This window comes from Pristiophorus japonicus, chromosome 9 (genome assembly GCF_044704955.1).
Source record: "Pristiophorus japonicus isolate sPriJap1 chromosome 9, sPriJap1.hap1, whole genome shotgun sequence".
Taxonomy (NCBI): Eukaryota; Metazoa; Chordata; class Chondrichthyes; family Pristiophoridae; genus Pristiophorus; species Pristiophorus japonicus.
The window spans coordinates 42,583,156-42,599,425 of record NC_091985.1 but is presented as its reverse complement, the minus strand read 5'-3'; the positions used below and the strand labels follow the sequence as shown (position 1 = coordinate 42,599,425).

Below are 16,270 nucleotides of genomic sequence, written 5' to 3'. Positions count from 1 at the left end.
AATGAGGCAATCTAGTTCTGCTCAATGAGCAACAGGATTCTAGTAGCCAGCTGAACAATAAACATAGAAACATAGAAAATAGGTGCAGGAGTAGGCCATTCGGTCCTTCGAGCCTGCACCACCATTCAATAAGATCATGGCTGATCATTCACCTCAGTACCTCTTTCCTGCTTTCTCTCCATACCCCTTGATCCCTTTAGCCATAAGGGCCATATCTAACTTCCTCTTGAATATATCCAATGAACTGGCATCAACAACACATTTTCATTTACCGTACTGAAATGAGAAAGGGGATACCTTCAGAAAAGAAAATATCTCTTATGCTACACCAATTACAGCAGCCTTATTTGTTTTAATTGAGAAGGCTAGGTAAAGGGTCAAGGCCCATATTGCAGTAAGCTATCATGCCTGAAAAGAATAGGAGAGAAGGGAGCCAAAATTCAACTCCCCAATAAGGCCCGTTACCGCCCGTTTGCGGCGGCCATGAGGCGGAGTCAAGCGGCCGCCAATTTCTGGTCAAATGGCCGCCGCAAGCTAAATTCAACTCGGTGGGGGGGGGGGTTTCTGGTTGTCCTCACTTCTGCCTCGCTGCTGCCAACCAGTCGTGCGTGTGTCATCAGTGCACGCACCGCTGGGACCCCCCCACCTCCTGCGAAATTTAGTGAGCAAAATCTTACAGAAGCAGAGAGTCGGGATAAATGGGTCCTTTTCGGGTTGGAAATCGGTGGTTAGTGGTGTGCCACAGTGATCGGTGCTGGGACCACAACTGTTTACAATATACGTAGATGACCTGGAAGAGGAGACCGAGTGTAGTGTAACAAAATTTGCAGATGACACAAAGATTAGTGGGAAAGCGGGTTGTGTAGAGGACACACAGAGGCTGCAAAGAGATTTGGATAGGTTAAGCGAATGGGCTAAGGTTTGGCAGATGGAATACAATGTCGGAAAGTGTGAGGTCATCCACCTTGGGGGAAAAAAAACAGTAAAAGGGAATATTATTTGAATGGGGAGAAATTACAACATGCTGAGGTGCAGAGGGACCTGGAGGTCCTTGTGCATGAATCCCAAAAAGTTAGTTTGCAGGTGCAGCAGGTAATCAGGAAGGCGAATGGAATGTTGGCCTTCATTGCGAGAGGGATGGAGTACAAAAGCAGGGAGGTCCTGCTGCAACTGTATAGGGTATTGGTGAGGCCGCACCAGGAGTACTGCATGCAGTTTTGGTCACCTTACTTAAGGAAGGATATACTGGCTTTGGAGGGGCTCCATAGACGATTCACTAGACTGATTCTGGAGATGAAGGGGTTACCTTATGATGATAGATTGAGTTCAGAAGGATAAGGGGTGATCTTATAGAAACATTTAAAATAATGAAAGGGATAGACAAGATAGAGGCAGAGAGGTTGTTTCCACTGGTAGGGGAGACTAGAACTAGGGGGCACAGCCTCAAAATACGGGGGAGCCAATTTAAAACCGAGTTGAGAAGGAATTTCTTCTCCCATAGGGTTGTGAATCTGTGGAATTCTCTGCCCAAGGAAGCAGTTGAGGCTAGCTCATTGAATGTATTCAAGTCACAGATCGATAGATTTTTAACCAATAAGGGAATTAAGGGTTACGGGGAACGGGCGGGTAAGTGGAGCTGAGTCCACGGCCAGATCAGCCATGATCTTGTTGAATGGCAGAGCAGGCTCGAGGGGCTGGATGGCCTACTCCTGTTCCTAATTCTTATGTTCTTATGTTCTTATGTTTTTACTGCCACCAAGCAGTGCCCCCAACAGCTTTTTTTTGTCGGTGTACCTTGTATGCTCTCTCTCTGCCCTGGCTGTGCGGTGACCATTAAAGACGAGGGCCCAATGCTGTGGCCACAATTTTTTTTTTTGCCAGCCGACTTCCATGTCGGCCGGACTATTGTGCTCCCGGGTTCGGCCGGGCCGCCAACAGGCAAACTGGCACCCCCTCTTGGGTGCCAGGCCGCTGGCCCAGCTGAAACACTCCCTGGTGGTCCAGTGTCCGATCGCGACTGATGGCCAATTCTCTCCCCTTTAACGGAGGCGAGATACGTGGTGATGCAGATGCGCAATGACGTCACCATTGCTCCGCTGCTGAGTGACAGCGGCGGAGAATCCATCCCGCCTCCACTTCCGCCCCTCACCACCACTTACCGCCGTACCTCCGCCCTCTTTATGACCGACTTCCTGGCCGATTGGAAAAAAAGACAGCTGAATTTCGTGAAAGAGGGGACCTCTTCTGAAACGGCGGTTAAAAAAATGTTAGCTGCGCCAGCTTTCAGGCGGAATTGAATTTCGTCCCCAAGATGTGGTTTAAAAAAAAAAGTCAATAGATAATAGTTTGATGATAGTAAGATTGGGTTTGAGCAGTTTGTAGATAGCACTGAAATGCTAGGAATGTATAAGTTAGAGTAGGAGACATTGTCTTGATTTCAAAACAATAAGGATGTAGGGAGGAAGAGATGCATATAGGATGGCATATTTGGAGATAAGAGGAATGCAAAAGGATCAATATCCATAATAGTATTGATTAAATAGAGAAAGATAGGAAAGATTATGGTGCAGAGAGGTTAGAGAAAGATCATGTGCCAGACAATAGGCTTTTACCTGTATCTTGTCTAGCGAGTGTGAGCGAGGTGTTAGGAGAACATCCCTACGTGTGAAAACAGTATTCAACTCTTAGATGGATTTAGGCTTTATTGAGAATTCAAAGTTGTTGCAGTGAAAGATGTATTTGGCGAAAAGAGGCAACTGAACTTCTTTAATGCAGTTTCAGCATTAGATGCAGGAGTTCCATTTCTAATCAGAGGAAACGAAGATGATGATAAGATGTTGCTTGGACCAGCAAGAAACCTGGAGAAGCCGGCTTTCAACTAATTGAACAAAATTATGTTATTGCTTTATTGAAGTGCATGGGGCGGGAGATGGTGGTGGTGGGGCCGGGGGGAGGGTAAGATTTCTAAACTGCTGTGAAAACGTTTTTTTGAAATTGGGGAGCATGCAGATCCCAGAATTTTGTGATCTGAAAAAACAGTTCAAATGCTACTATGTTGACCGTTAAAGATAGTTTCTGTTGCAGCAGGTACTAAATCTGCAGCTGCACAACCTTTTCCATTATTATGTTTTTATTCCACTTTAGCTCAGAATCACAGAATTATAAACTGTACTGCACAGAAGAAGACCATTCAGCCCATTGTGCTTATGCCAGCTTTGAAAGAGCTATTCATTTCGTCCCATTCCCAATCCTTATTACATCCCCTTTCTAATTTTTTCCCAAATATTTATCCACTTCCCGTTTAAAAGTTATGATAGACTGTGCTTGTTTTTGGTCGGGCAAAAAAAAAATCTCCTAACTTGTACATTTACTCTTTGGTGAGGCTCTTAAATTTAAGTCCTCTACTTACATAGGGCTCAATTTTCCCCAGTTACCTGTGCCGTTTTTTGGCACGCGATGCTTTTTTTGGCCTAAATTAAAATATCTAAGTTTCCCCAAAGATTGTGTGCCAGCGTAATTCAGTTACGATTTTTTTAGGTTCGTTTTTTTTTCACGTCATAGATGGCGTAACCAGATGTCTGCGCCAGTTTTTCACATTTATGCAAGTTTGGCCAACTTACATTTTTCCGAAGACGGCGTGTATAACCACTCCCAAAAATCCTTCTGGTCACTTAAGAAATACCACGCACATTAAAAAATCGGTGCAGAAAGACGCCAGTGTTTTTATGCAAAGTTTTGGAGGGTGTCAAGAACACATATGCAGTGGGGTACCGCAAGGTTCTGTGCTGGGGCCCCAGCTGTTTACACTGTACATTAATGATTTAGACGAGGGGATTAAATGTAGTATCTCCAAATTTGCGGATGACACTAAGTTGGGTGGCAGTGTGAGCTGCAAGGAGGATGCTATGAGGCTGCAGAGTGACTTGGATAGGTTAGGTGAGTGGGCAAATGCATGGCAGATGGAGTATAATGTGGATAAATGTGAGGTTATCCACTTTGGTGGTAAAAACAGAGAGACAGACTATTATCTGAATGGTGACAGATTAGGAAAAGGGGAGGTGCAAAGAGACCTGGGTGTCATGGTACATCAGTCATTGAAGGTTGGCATGCAGGTACAGCAGGCGGTTAAGAAAGCAAATGGCATGTTGGCCTTCACAGCGAGGGGATTTGAGTACAGGGGCAGGGAGGTGTTGCTACAATTGTACAGGGCCTTGGTGAGGCCACACCTGGAGTATTGTGTACAGTTTTGGTCTCCTAACCTGAGGAAGGACATTCTTGCTATTGAGGGAGTGCAGCGAAGGTTCACCAGACTGATTCCCGGGATGGCGGGACTGACCTATCAAGAAAGACTGGATCAACTGGGCTTGTATTCACTGGAGTTCAGAAGAATGAGAGGGGACCTCATAGAAACGTTTAAAATTCTGACGGGGTTAGACAGGTTAGATGCAGGAAGAATGTTCCCAATGTTGTGGAAGTCCAGAACCAGGAGACACAGTCTAAGGATAAGGGGGAAGCCATTTAGGACCGAGATGAGGAGGAATTTCTTCACCCAGAGAGTGGTGAACCTGTGGAATTCTCTACCACAGAAAGTTGTTGAGGCCAATTCACTAAATATATTCAAAAAGGAGTTAGATGAAGTCCTTACTACTAGGGAAATCAGGGGGTATGGTGAGAAAGCAGGAATGGGGTACTGAAGTTGCATGTTCAGCCATGAACTCATTGAATGGCGGTGCAGGCTCGAAGGGCCGAGTGGCCTACTCCTGCACCTATTTTCTATGTTTCTATGTTTCTATGTTTCTATCATGAAGCTTAATTTTTTCAAACTTAAAATGCAGAAAATGCAATTCTTTAATGTTGCATTTCTTTCAAAGTGCCATGCCAGCACCAAGCGTCTCCAAACCGAGGTCGGAGCGCGGCTGGCAGAATCGGTCCCTCGTCCAGACACGGGCTTGGGGCACAGCTTCAGAAGAAGCCTGGGGGGTGTGGGGGCGGGTGTGGAAGCGGAACTGAAGGGATGAGAAACCTTACACTATGCAGCAGCATCAAAAGAGGCCTGGGGCGGGGGGGGGAGGGGGTGGGAGGGTCAGTGTTTGCCAAGCCCCTGGCGAGGGAGCGATTCTGCCGGCTGACCCTCATGTCCGGAGAGGAGGCATTCAGTTGGTGGTGGGGTGGTACTTTGAAAAAAAATCTAAAATTAAAGAATTGCATTAGACTTCGTTGCCCCAAATGTCCTCATTTGAATGCCTAGCTTCCCATTCCAAGCAAGCCTACTGCGCATGCGCAGACCAGGGTGTGGTCCATACTAGGGCATTGACCTTGGGGAGAGAGAGAACAAAGAAGCTTTAACTCCTTGTCCTGCTGTTTTGAGCTTCTTGCAAAGGTACAGTTTAATCATGCAATACTGACAATGCCATACCTCGTGCAAGCTTTCTGCATGATGGTGCTGCGGAGGAGACAATTGATTTGACGTCATCACATGAGGAACCTCAGAGCATGTAGGCTGATGGGCAGGAGGCCTTACCCACTTTGGGTATATCGAGACAGGCGTTCGTACCTGCACCTAAGTGATGTAGACTGTGTGAGAAAGCTATGTTTCCACAAAGAAGTTGTAACTGAGATCTGTGAGTTAGTAAAAGCAGACCTGCAACCTAGAAGTGTCAGGAGGACTGATTTGTCAGTTGAAGTGAAGGTTACAGCTGCACTTTCATTCTATGCATCTGGATATTCTATGCACCAGGCCACAACTGGGGATATATGCGCCATTTCTCAACATGCAACACACATCTGCATTCGGCAGGTGACTGCTGCACTATATGCCCAGAGGAATGTCGACATAAAGTTCTCCATGACCGTCCAGACAATGTGAGAAAGGGATATAGACTTCTCCAGGATTACTGTTTCCCAAAGGAACAGGGCTGCATTGATTGTATCCACATCACCTTGCGAGCACCTTTGGAGGATTCCGAGATGTACAGGAACAGAAAAGGTTTCCACTCCGTTATTGTGCAGCTCGTGTGTGATGACACACATTGCATCATGTCAGTTGATGCGAGATACCCTGGGAGCACCCATCATGCGTTCATCCGACGCGAGAGCGCTATATCTGCCATGTTTCAGCAGCAGCCAGAAGGGCAGAACTGGCTGCTGGGATACAAAGGGTATGGCTTCGCCACCAGGCTCATGACACCCCTACGCGTAACCCGGACGGAAACTGACCGGGAATACAACATGTCGCCGTTGTGATGCGCAGCATAATACAAAGGACCATTGGCAACTTGAAACAGCGTTTCCGATGCCTGGACCATTCCTGAGGCTACTTGCAATACTCCCCTGAGATTGTCGTTCAGTTCACTTAGCCATCATGAGGCAGCAGCAGCTGGTAGTAGAAGACCCACCTGAGGTGAGAGTGGCTGACGATGCGGACGAAGATGCAGCACGAGGACAAGGACAAGGAAGCCATGCAACTACCTGAACCTGCAGCATGACGGCGGAGGAGAGCGGGCCGTCGTGCCCCTTTAATGATTGCTCGAGTCTTGTGCCAGCAGCTCATCTGTGAAAGCTTTGCTGCCTGAAGGCTCAGCGGCAACTATTCCAAATGGACCTATGTTTAATGTTTGGACCTGTTCCGTAATGTTGTGTTGTGTTAATGGAACAAATAATGGAAATGATTCAGTTATAATTTAAAATATATTTTATTCAAAAGTTTAACAGATACTTGTTTGTAGTTAACTTAACTTTAATAAAAATATTCTTGTATCAAACTTTAAAGTTTTCAGTTAAGATCATTTACAAACTCTAAGATCACTGAAAAACTTTAAGATTACTTACAAACTTTTAAACTTGTAAATTTACATAACTTACAAAAAACTTTTAAGTTGAGAACAGTTACAACAGTAACAACAATAATAATACCAACAACAACAACAGCAGCAAAGAAAGACTGCACCCATCTCTCCTCCACCTTATTCTAAGACCACCCACTGCGCTAGGTCTTGTTGACTCCACCCCTGCCCGCAGGCGGTGGCGCAGCGTTTCGCGGGTTGGTACCAAGCTTATTTTTACGAACATCTCTGGTAATGCGCACTTCTTGATGGGGGAGGGGGTGGGTGCAGGCGGTAATGTCGAAGGTCCGGCTTGGGCCTCTTCACAGGCTGGTCTGAGGATTGGAGTTGAAGTGACAGTTGATTCTGTCAATGGACGCGGGGTCTGGGCGTGTTCCCTTATTGCAGCAGCTAACTCCGACATTCCCTCCCTTGTGTCCTTGACAGTGTCTCAACTACCTGCGACATTCCCTCCCTCATGTTCATTGACGGTGTTTGAACTACCTGAAACATTCCCTCCCTCATGTTCACTGACAGAGCAGCAGCTACCTGCGACATTCCCTCCCTGATGTGCCAGGACAGTGTTCCCATTTCTCGTGAGAGTATTGTTACTTCTCCCAACAGTTCCGATACCTCATCACCCACCCCAGGAGTGATCATGCAAGGTCAATGCTCTCATCACTCATTGCCATCATCTGAACCACATCTGTTAGATCTGCACCTCAGGAGAGCGCTGTCGAGCTCTCCTTCCTCTCCTCACCTTGGGTGTGGCTCACTGTATCCCACTGGGAACCGCAGCCTCGGACAGTGGGGCTCTGGGTGTGCCTTGCTGCATCCCACTGGGACCCGCAGCCTCAGATGGTGGGGCCCTGGGTGTGCCTTGCTGCACCCCACTGTAATCCCCAGCCTCGGACTGTGAGGAACTGTGGAATGTCCCAACGCTCGTACCACTCAGGCAAGGGGCTGGCATCTCAATGGGCGGCATCTGTAGCTCCTCCACAGTGAGTACAATAGTGTGAGCTTCATCCATCACCTCCCTCTCCCCCTCAACCCCATGCTCTTGGTCTGGAAAGTGGGATTGGAAGATGTTCTCCTCTTTAGGCTCGTCCGCATCTGAATCTTCAGCATCGGCTTCAGCCTCATGAGGGTTGGCCTCAAGTTCTGCAAAATATAACAGAACAGAAAAATGGTTAGCCATTTTTTCCTAATGCCTAATTAAGAGGATGGGGCAGGGTGGCATGAGTAGGCTCACACAGCATAGCGCAGCAGGCTCATTTGAAGGACCACGATGAATGATAGCTATGCTTCAGTTGATGCAATGTGCTGACGGAGACATCCCCATGAACGGTAGCATGCTAACCTGCACATTACTTAAAATTTAGCAAAGCCAGACTGTGGAATTTGCAGGACCTAACCTCTCCCTCGAGTGTGGGCCCAGCTTGTGCAGTGGTGGTTGCTTTTCTCCAGGCAGGACCCATCAAAGCAGCAACCTCTTCCAAGGGTGTCAGTGGGTACAGATTTGCCAGGCCTCCTCCTGTTCCAGTTCATTCCCTTTTGTTGTATGCCACCTTCCTCTGCAAAGATGAAAGTATAACTTTTTAGAGAGGGTGTCTTTCTGCTGGGTGGGACATACACAGATGGTCACATTTACAATTGTAATTCCATTGCACTGTCCTTGAGACCTCGGGGTGGTCACCATTGCACAGTAATCTTCTGCAAGTTGGTTCCAGCATTTCTTCATTTCTTTTGGTGAAACTTTTATGTGACCTCTGCTGGTGTCCAGCTCGTGCCATCTGGCCTCAATTACAGTAACTAGTGCTTCCACTTCATCCTGTAAGAAATTCATGGTCCGTGAGCTGCGTTGCATATTGTATTGCAGCTCCTATTTTTCCACTGAGAATTCAAGTTCTCACACACAACTGGTTCTTTAAAAATGGCAGAATGCAGACTGGGAGCTGTACTGGGCATACGCGCCCATAGCAATCATATTAAAAACATCCTTTTTTTTTGCGCATGCGCAGAAGGGGGTCATTGTTTTTTCAGCGCAGACATTAGGCTCCACCTCCTGAAGCTACAGGACAAGCTGCGCGGCGCCAATTTCAAAAAATAGAACGGGGAAACTTGCTAGTTAATTTTTTGGAGTATTCGGGGCCAAAAGAAAACGGGCGTAACTCTTGCAATACGCCAAAAAACGGCATTAGCAAAAATTGAGCCCATTGTCACTAACTATAGGAAATATTTTTCTCTATTTGCCTCATCATAATCCTTCATTATTTTAGAGCTTAATCCTTTTTTTTAATGAAAAGAGCCCCAGTTTCTCCAGTCTCATAACTGAAGTCTCTTATCCCTGGTATTATTTTAGTGAATCTCAATGGTACCCTCTCTATAGCCTTGACATCGTTGCTAAAGTAAGGTGTCAAAAACTGGGCTCTATTCTAATTGGAGCCTAACCAGTAATTTGCAAAGGATTAGAATTACCCCTTTGTTTTTGTACTCTATTTTACCTTTAAATTAGAGTTGGAAATATCAGAGATGGATGTGATCGATTGATTGCATTGACATCATTATTGACAGGTTCATTGCACAATCTATTGTTTACAGCAAATCAGGCACTCAAATCTTGCCCTTGTCACTAGCTGCTTAAAAAATTGTGCAATGCACTTCAACTGCTGTCAATACTCCTTTAATCAGGGTAGATGCCATTAACTAGAAGTGATTGTGTAAGCAAACAGAAACAGTCTTGTTTAACTTGTTACAGGTACAGTGTCGAGAATCCGGAAGCCTCGGGACTTAGGCCGCTCCGGATTCTGTGTATTTCTGGACTGCGGAATATTTTTATGACGTCTCGAATCCGGAAACGCCTGAGCCCAGGTTTGTGTATTTCTGGACTGCGGAACGGCTTTACGACATCCCGAGTCTGGAAACACCTGGGCCAAGGTAGGTAGGTAGGAGAGGGGAGGGGGTTGGTTGAACGGCGGCAGCGGGGGGATTGAGTGGCGGGGGGGATTCGAACGGCGACAGTGGGGCTCGGCCCGAGGCGGGAAGAGGTCGGTGGCGGGTAAGAGGTTAGTGGGGGAGAGTGCGGCAGCGGCCCGAAGCACGTAAGAGGTCGGCGGGAGAGAGGTTGGCGGCAGCCCGTGGCGGGGGAGAGGTCGGCGGGAGAGAGGTTGGCGGCGGCCCGAGGCGGGGGAGAGGTCGGCAGTGGCCTGAGACGGGTCCAGATTCCGGAACATTTTCCGGATTCCGGACAACCCCACCACGGATTGTCCTGGTGTCTGAATTCTGGAGCAGTACGGATTCTGGAACTCCGGATTCTCGACGTTGTACCTGTATTAAGTGCATTATTTTAATTTTTGATGGTGAGACCCCTCTTTTTAAAAAAAAAATGCTCCTTGGTGTCCTTGTACCGTACACAACCTGTAGCATCATTTACTTGGACTTTGCCGGTTTTGGTTCCGAGCCAGTAACAAGAAATTATACAAAAGTGTCTTGGGGTAACTCAGCTCCTGATTTCCTCCATCATTTTCTCTGTGAGGAAACGGCCACCTTCACTATGTAGCTCCATATGACAAATTGATTAAGATCAAGAACTCACTTATGAGAGATTGTGGTGATGAACTGATTTCCTTCCATTCTGTTCTATAACGTGCTGTGGTTTTAGAACACTGCTCCACCTTCATAACTATTAACCAGTGTTGAAAATTATTATTTTAGTTAGATATTTCTACTTTATGACCTTCAGCGACTCTCTCTGGTTTTTGTTTGTGCTGTTGTCCTGTTTTAACTCAGCAATAAAACATCAGCATAGCATTTTATAAATTAGTTACAAATAAACCAATTCACTCCAATACAATTTTTAGCAAAATTATTTTAAAATAATTAAGTGTAACAATTAGTAAAAAATAAATTTATAACATTAAAAACAAATCTTAGAACCATGCTAAAAGCATCCACAGAATCACAACTGGTCAGCAAATAAAGGTCTATCTTTAAGAACCCCTGATTATCAATTAAAAGTAGGACATTAAGCTTGTTAAAAATAAGGTATCAATCATGTCAAACTCTAGTTGTTAGTTGTACATATTTTATAGGTATCGGGGCCGAAATTGCCCCTTTCTGAAAGGCCCGTTAGTGCCTCCAGGAGGTTTGCGCCACGCCCCTGAGGTCATCGGCGTGTGCGCTGACCCCTTATCGCCCCGCGCCGATCCCTATATGCCCCAGGCCCTTAAAGGGGAGGGCCTTGCAGTCGGCACAATAATGGCGGCTGACGATTTGACTGGGCCACCAACAGGCAGCCTGGCACCTCCTCTTGAGTACTGGGCTGCTGGCCTGGCCGAAACTCTCCCTGGCGGCCCAGTGGGCACCAAGGAAATAGCTGCAGAGTGCACAGGGACGTCTGTGTCGCGCTGAGTGACATCGCTGCACTTCCGCCTCTCTCTTGCCCCGCTACCGTCCCGCGGAGGCGCAGAGCACCGCTCCGACAATTTTTCTCAGTTAAAGACCCGAATTCAGAGTCAGTTACCTCTTCTTCCCGCTGTCCGATAAACATTTATTTAATTCAAATTATGCACCCTGAACCAGGCGCGGGGCAATTTCTCCCCATAGTGTTTGAAACATTTGGTCCACATCTTTAGGGTTCTGGTTCTGTTACCTTTTCAGGGAATGTAAATAACCACATACATTGTGAATCATCATAACACATGTATGTCAACACAGATTTATTCCGTAAAGTCCTATAAGAGGCATTTATAAGCGCAGGCAAATAACCTTACTATCTGGCATTTCATGGCATGGTGAGATTATATTAGAAAATAACAACTATAATGCTATTGTGACTATTTTCTTAATAATAAAATCGGTAAATCTTAATGAAAATATTTGTTTATAGAGGATATCGACTAGAAATTACTGCTGGTGATATCAGAAATGACTCACAGGGATGTCACTATGATTTTTAGACAATACAGTAATTATTTTTTAAAGTATCATAATGTGATAGTTATAACAATACCGTGAAATAAATTATATTTTGTCTTTTTGCCCTAGGATACTGATTCTTCACTATCCAAGTGAACCATTAATTATGGTCCTTTAATCCATTATCTTGTTCCACATGATGATTATTATATTGTGGTTCTGATTAGCATGACAGTGAGAGACAATATAATAATCATGGATTTTATCTCCTAGTGTACTGTATATCATAATATCAATTCTCATCTTTTTACTACCTGTAATATTTAACTGGAATGTCAACTGTTGGGTTAATGGCAAGATGTAGCTCCCTGGGGTCATTTAGTGAAAATTGACCTCTGTTGTTGGGCTTACCGTCACCAACCAGTTCTTTACCAAAATATTTTAAATACTTTCCTATTCATTGTCTGTGCACTGTCAGAAGTTAAATGTGCATTTTTCAGTATGTTGTCAGCTGTCAAAAACTTAAATGCTAAACACAGTCAAAAATAATAAATGATTCTGTTGAGTATTTTACAAGCAACTATTCCTCAGTTCATTTAACTATTCCTACCCTTAAACGAGGATTTCTTTATTTTTAATGCTGAATTTAAAATTAAATTATTGTAGTGATTTGACTTTTATTTTTTGAATGTATTTGTATCCCATTAAAAAAGACATAGATTTAATGCAAACAAAATCATTTTATATGCACTTAAGTACTAGAAATTGCAGAAAACGTTTGACTTGGGTTATATTTTTTGTTGATAGCTTCTCAGTCGGATGTACTTCCCAAAATATATTTACTTATAAAATGCTTTATGAAGTTTAATTTCGTTAATTAATAATTGCTGATCCTTTGAAAATATTTACTTGCATATCAACTATTAAGAAGGATTATCAAAAGATTGCTTCACTAACCATTGTACTTGCCTGTTGACACACATTTACATTTGTAATATATGCCAAAATACATCTTTGCGGTGAATGCACTGTAACCGTATATTCTACTCAAATGGATGCCTTGCCTTCTTTTCACGAACACAACCTATATTCGTGGCTGAATACATTTCCTTCTGAATGTCAAAAAGCTTAATTATCAGTCTTTACAATTTTTTTTTTGCTTTATCGAATGGATCTTAAATCAATGCTTCATGTACCTGTTCGACTGATTCAGGTGGACATTAAAGGTGTCATGGCACTAGTTGAAGTAGAGCAGGGAGTTCTGCTGGTGTCCCAGCTGACATTCTTCCCTTTACCAATACTATCAAAAACAAAATGCAGATTAATTGATTGTGGGATCTTGCTATGTACAATGGTTTTCAGACATACTGAGAGAGGTGGTGATGCACTATATAATTGCATACCTTGCTTTTATATGGCACTTTATATCTGTTGGATATTGTAAACAAGGAGCATATGGCATGGACAGATCTTCACATGGAAAGCACATAGTGGATATGAGCTCTTGATTCTCACAAGGTAAGTTCTTGAAGCCAACTACGTTATCAATTGGAACATGGCCATCCATCCCCACGAGCCTGTTCAGCCATTCATTTCGATTGTGGCTGATCTGTACCTCAACTCTATTTACCTACCGTTGCTCTATATCCTTTAATACCCTTACCTAACAAAAATATCTCCATTTAAAAATGTTCAATTAACCTAGCCTCAACAGGTCAGAGAGCATTCCAGATTTCCACTACTCTTTGTGCTTTCTCACATCACCCCTGAATGGCCTAGCACTCATTTCTAGGTTATGCCCCCTTGTTCTGGTCTCCCCCACAAGAGGAAATCATTTCTCTCTATCTACCCTATCAAATCCTTCAATCAACTTAAATTGGACAGTACTATAGGTAGGGAAGGAAAATTGGGGGACCAACCACTTTGCGTTCAAGAGGTCGAATCCAGGGTTGCATTGACACGAGACCTGGAAATAGGCTCCTGTTTTCTCAGACTGTTTGGGGGAGCCAAGATATTAGTTTTTTTTTAATACCAGTATAAAATATTTCATCCTAGTTCCCCAGGACTTCCTGGCATCTACAGTGTCCACCACTTAAACTGTCCACACTTATCACAGCAACCACCTATATCAGGCAAATGGCACTAACCATTTGCCATTTCCACTGGTCAATTACAAATGCACCACTTAAAACAAATTAAGCACACCAGTTATTTTAGGCAGCGGCCGGATCAGAATTGTCATTTTACGTGGCCTATCAAATAACATACCTGGACCATGTGTCTCAAAATATTCATCCCATAAAAGGTTTTCGATGACATCCTGCTGCTTCTGGCACCACTTGAGCCCTTTGATGGGTTTAAACTGTTGCAGTCCCCAGACACCTTGCCTCAGTGGAGAGCCATCATAAGACCATTCTTAAAAGGGATGCGACAGGATGTGCTGATTAACTCTCTTGCAGCCACCAACTTTCTTTTGTAGCCTCTCTGCTGAACAAAACATTAACTGTACTCGGTGCCTGCCGCTAGCTACCAGTGTTATCGTTGTAATAACCAGCAGCAAAGATGCATTTTTACTATCCACTTCTTACAGTGGGCAGATTGTGTTAACTCCAACGCACCCATAAGTGACAGGGACAGTGCTTAGTATCGCCTATAGGGCAGGCAGGTGGCACATTCCTAGTTTTCTCCAGTACCAATCTTGACCAGGGCAGCTGAGATCAAGAATTCTGCAGAGTGGGAAGTTTGAACCACATTTAATGCTTCATGTTGTTATCTTGTGTGTAATGTTTCACAAAAAGATTGGTAAATGTTTGACCTTTGACAGTGGAATGCTGATGAAACCATAAGTATAAGTTAAAAACATTTACAAAAAATTGTGATCAACTTTAATATCTATTTGTTTTTTTTTCTGCAATTCATTCCTGTTTATATGGTGAATCCAGTTGACATTATTAGAGGGAGCAGATTACGGGATTTGTTGAGTGTGTGGAATCTGAATTTGATCGGAGTACGTTATAGAATCATAGAAATTTACAACACAGAAGGAGGCCATTCGACCCATCGTGTCCGTGCTGGCCAAAAAAGAGCAATCCAGCCTAATCGCACTTTCCAGTTCTTGGTCCGTAGCCTTGAAGGTTGCGGCACCAAGTGCATATCCAGGTACTTTTTAAAGGCTATGAGGGTTTCTGCCTCTACCACCCTTTCAGGCAGTGAGTTCCAGTCCCCCACAACCCTCTGGGTGAAAATAATTCTCCTCATATCCCCTCTAAACCTCCTACCACTTACTTTAAATCTATGCCCCCCTGGTTATTGACCCCTCTGCTAAGGGGAATAGGTCCTTATCTATTCTATCTAGGCCCCTCATAATTTTATACACCTCAATTAGGTCTCCCTTTGGCCTCCGTTGTTCCAAAGAAAACAACCCCAGCCTATCCAATCTTTCCTCATAGCTAAAATTCTCCAGTCCAGGCAACATCCTCATAAATCTCCTCTGTACCCTCTAGTGCAATCACATGTTTCCTGTAATGTGGTGACCAGAACTGCACACAATACTCTATCTGTGGCCTAACTAATATTTTATACAGTTAAAAGCATAACCTCTCTGCTCTTATATTCTATGCATCGGCTAATAAAGGCAAGTATCCCGTATGCCTTCTTAACCACCTTATCTACCTGTTCTGCTACCTTCAGGGATCTGTGGACATGCACTCCAAGGTCCCTCTGTTCCTCTATACTTCTCAGTGTCCTACCATTTATTGTGTATCCCCTTGCCTTGTTAGCCCTTCCCAAATGCATTATTTCACACTTCTCCAGATTGAATTCCATTTGCCACGGTTCTGTCCACCTGATCAGCCCATTGATATCTTCCTGCAGTCTACAGCTTTCTTTTCATTATCAACCACACGGCCAATTTTTGTATCCTCTGCAAACTTCTTAATCATATCCCCTACATTCAAGTCCAAATCATTGATATATACCACAAAAAGCAAGGGACCTAATACTGAGCCCCGGGGTACCCCACTGGAATCAGCCTTCCAGTCACAAAAACACCCATCGACCATTACCCTTTGCTTTGTGCCTCAGAACCAATTTTAGATCCAACTTGCCACTTTGCCTTGGATCCCATGGGCTTTTGCTTTTGTGACCAGTCTGCCAAGAGGGACCTTATCAAAAGCCTTGCTAAAATCCATATAGACTACATCAAATGCATTTCCCTCATTGACCCTCCTTGTTACCCCCTCAAAAAATTCAATCAAGTTAGTCAGACATGACCTTCCCTTAATAAATCCATGCTGACTGTCCTTGATTAATCCGTGTCTTTCTGAATGAAGATTTATCCTGTCCCTCAGAATTTTTTCCAATAATTTTCCCACCACCGAGTTTAGGCTGACTGGCCTGTAATTACTCGGTTTATCTCTTGCTCCCTTTTTAAACAACGGTACAATGTTAGCAGTCCTCCTATAGCCAGAGAGGATTGAAAAATGATGGTCAGAGCTACTGCTATTTCCTCTCTTTCATCTCTTAACAGCCTG

General features: G+C 44.3%; 1 protein-coding gene across 5 annotated transcripts in view; it reads left to right on the top strand.

Annotated features, from left to right (window-relative positions):
* The window catches only part of LOC139272595 (regulator of G-protein signaling 7), a 733,921-nt gene that overhangs the window by 37,085 nt on the left and 680,566 nt on the right, over window positions 1-16,270 (top strand). The window contains exon 2 of one of the 5 annotated variants that reach the window (XM_070888672.1): window positions 9,580-9,692. The exons of 2 other annotated variants lie outside the window; for them this stretch is intronic. The gene's annotated coding sequence lies outside the window, so the exon portion shown is untranslated. Of the gene's footprint in view, window positions 1-9,579; window positions 9,763-16,270 lie in introns of those variants that run through there. 2 more of the 5 variants (XM_070888674.1, XM_070888673.1) reach the window with 2 other exon arrangements.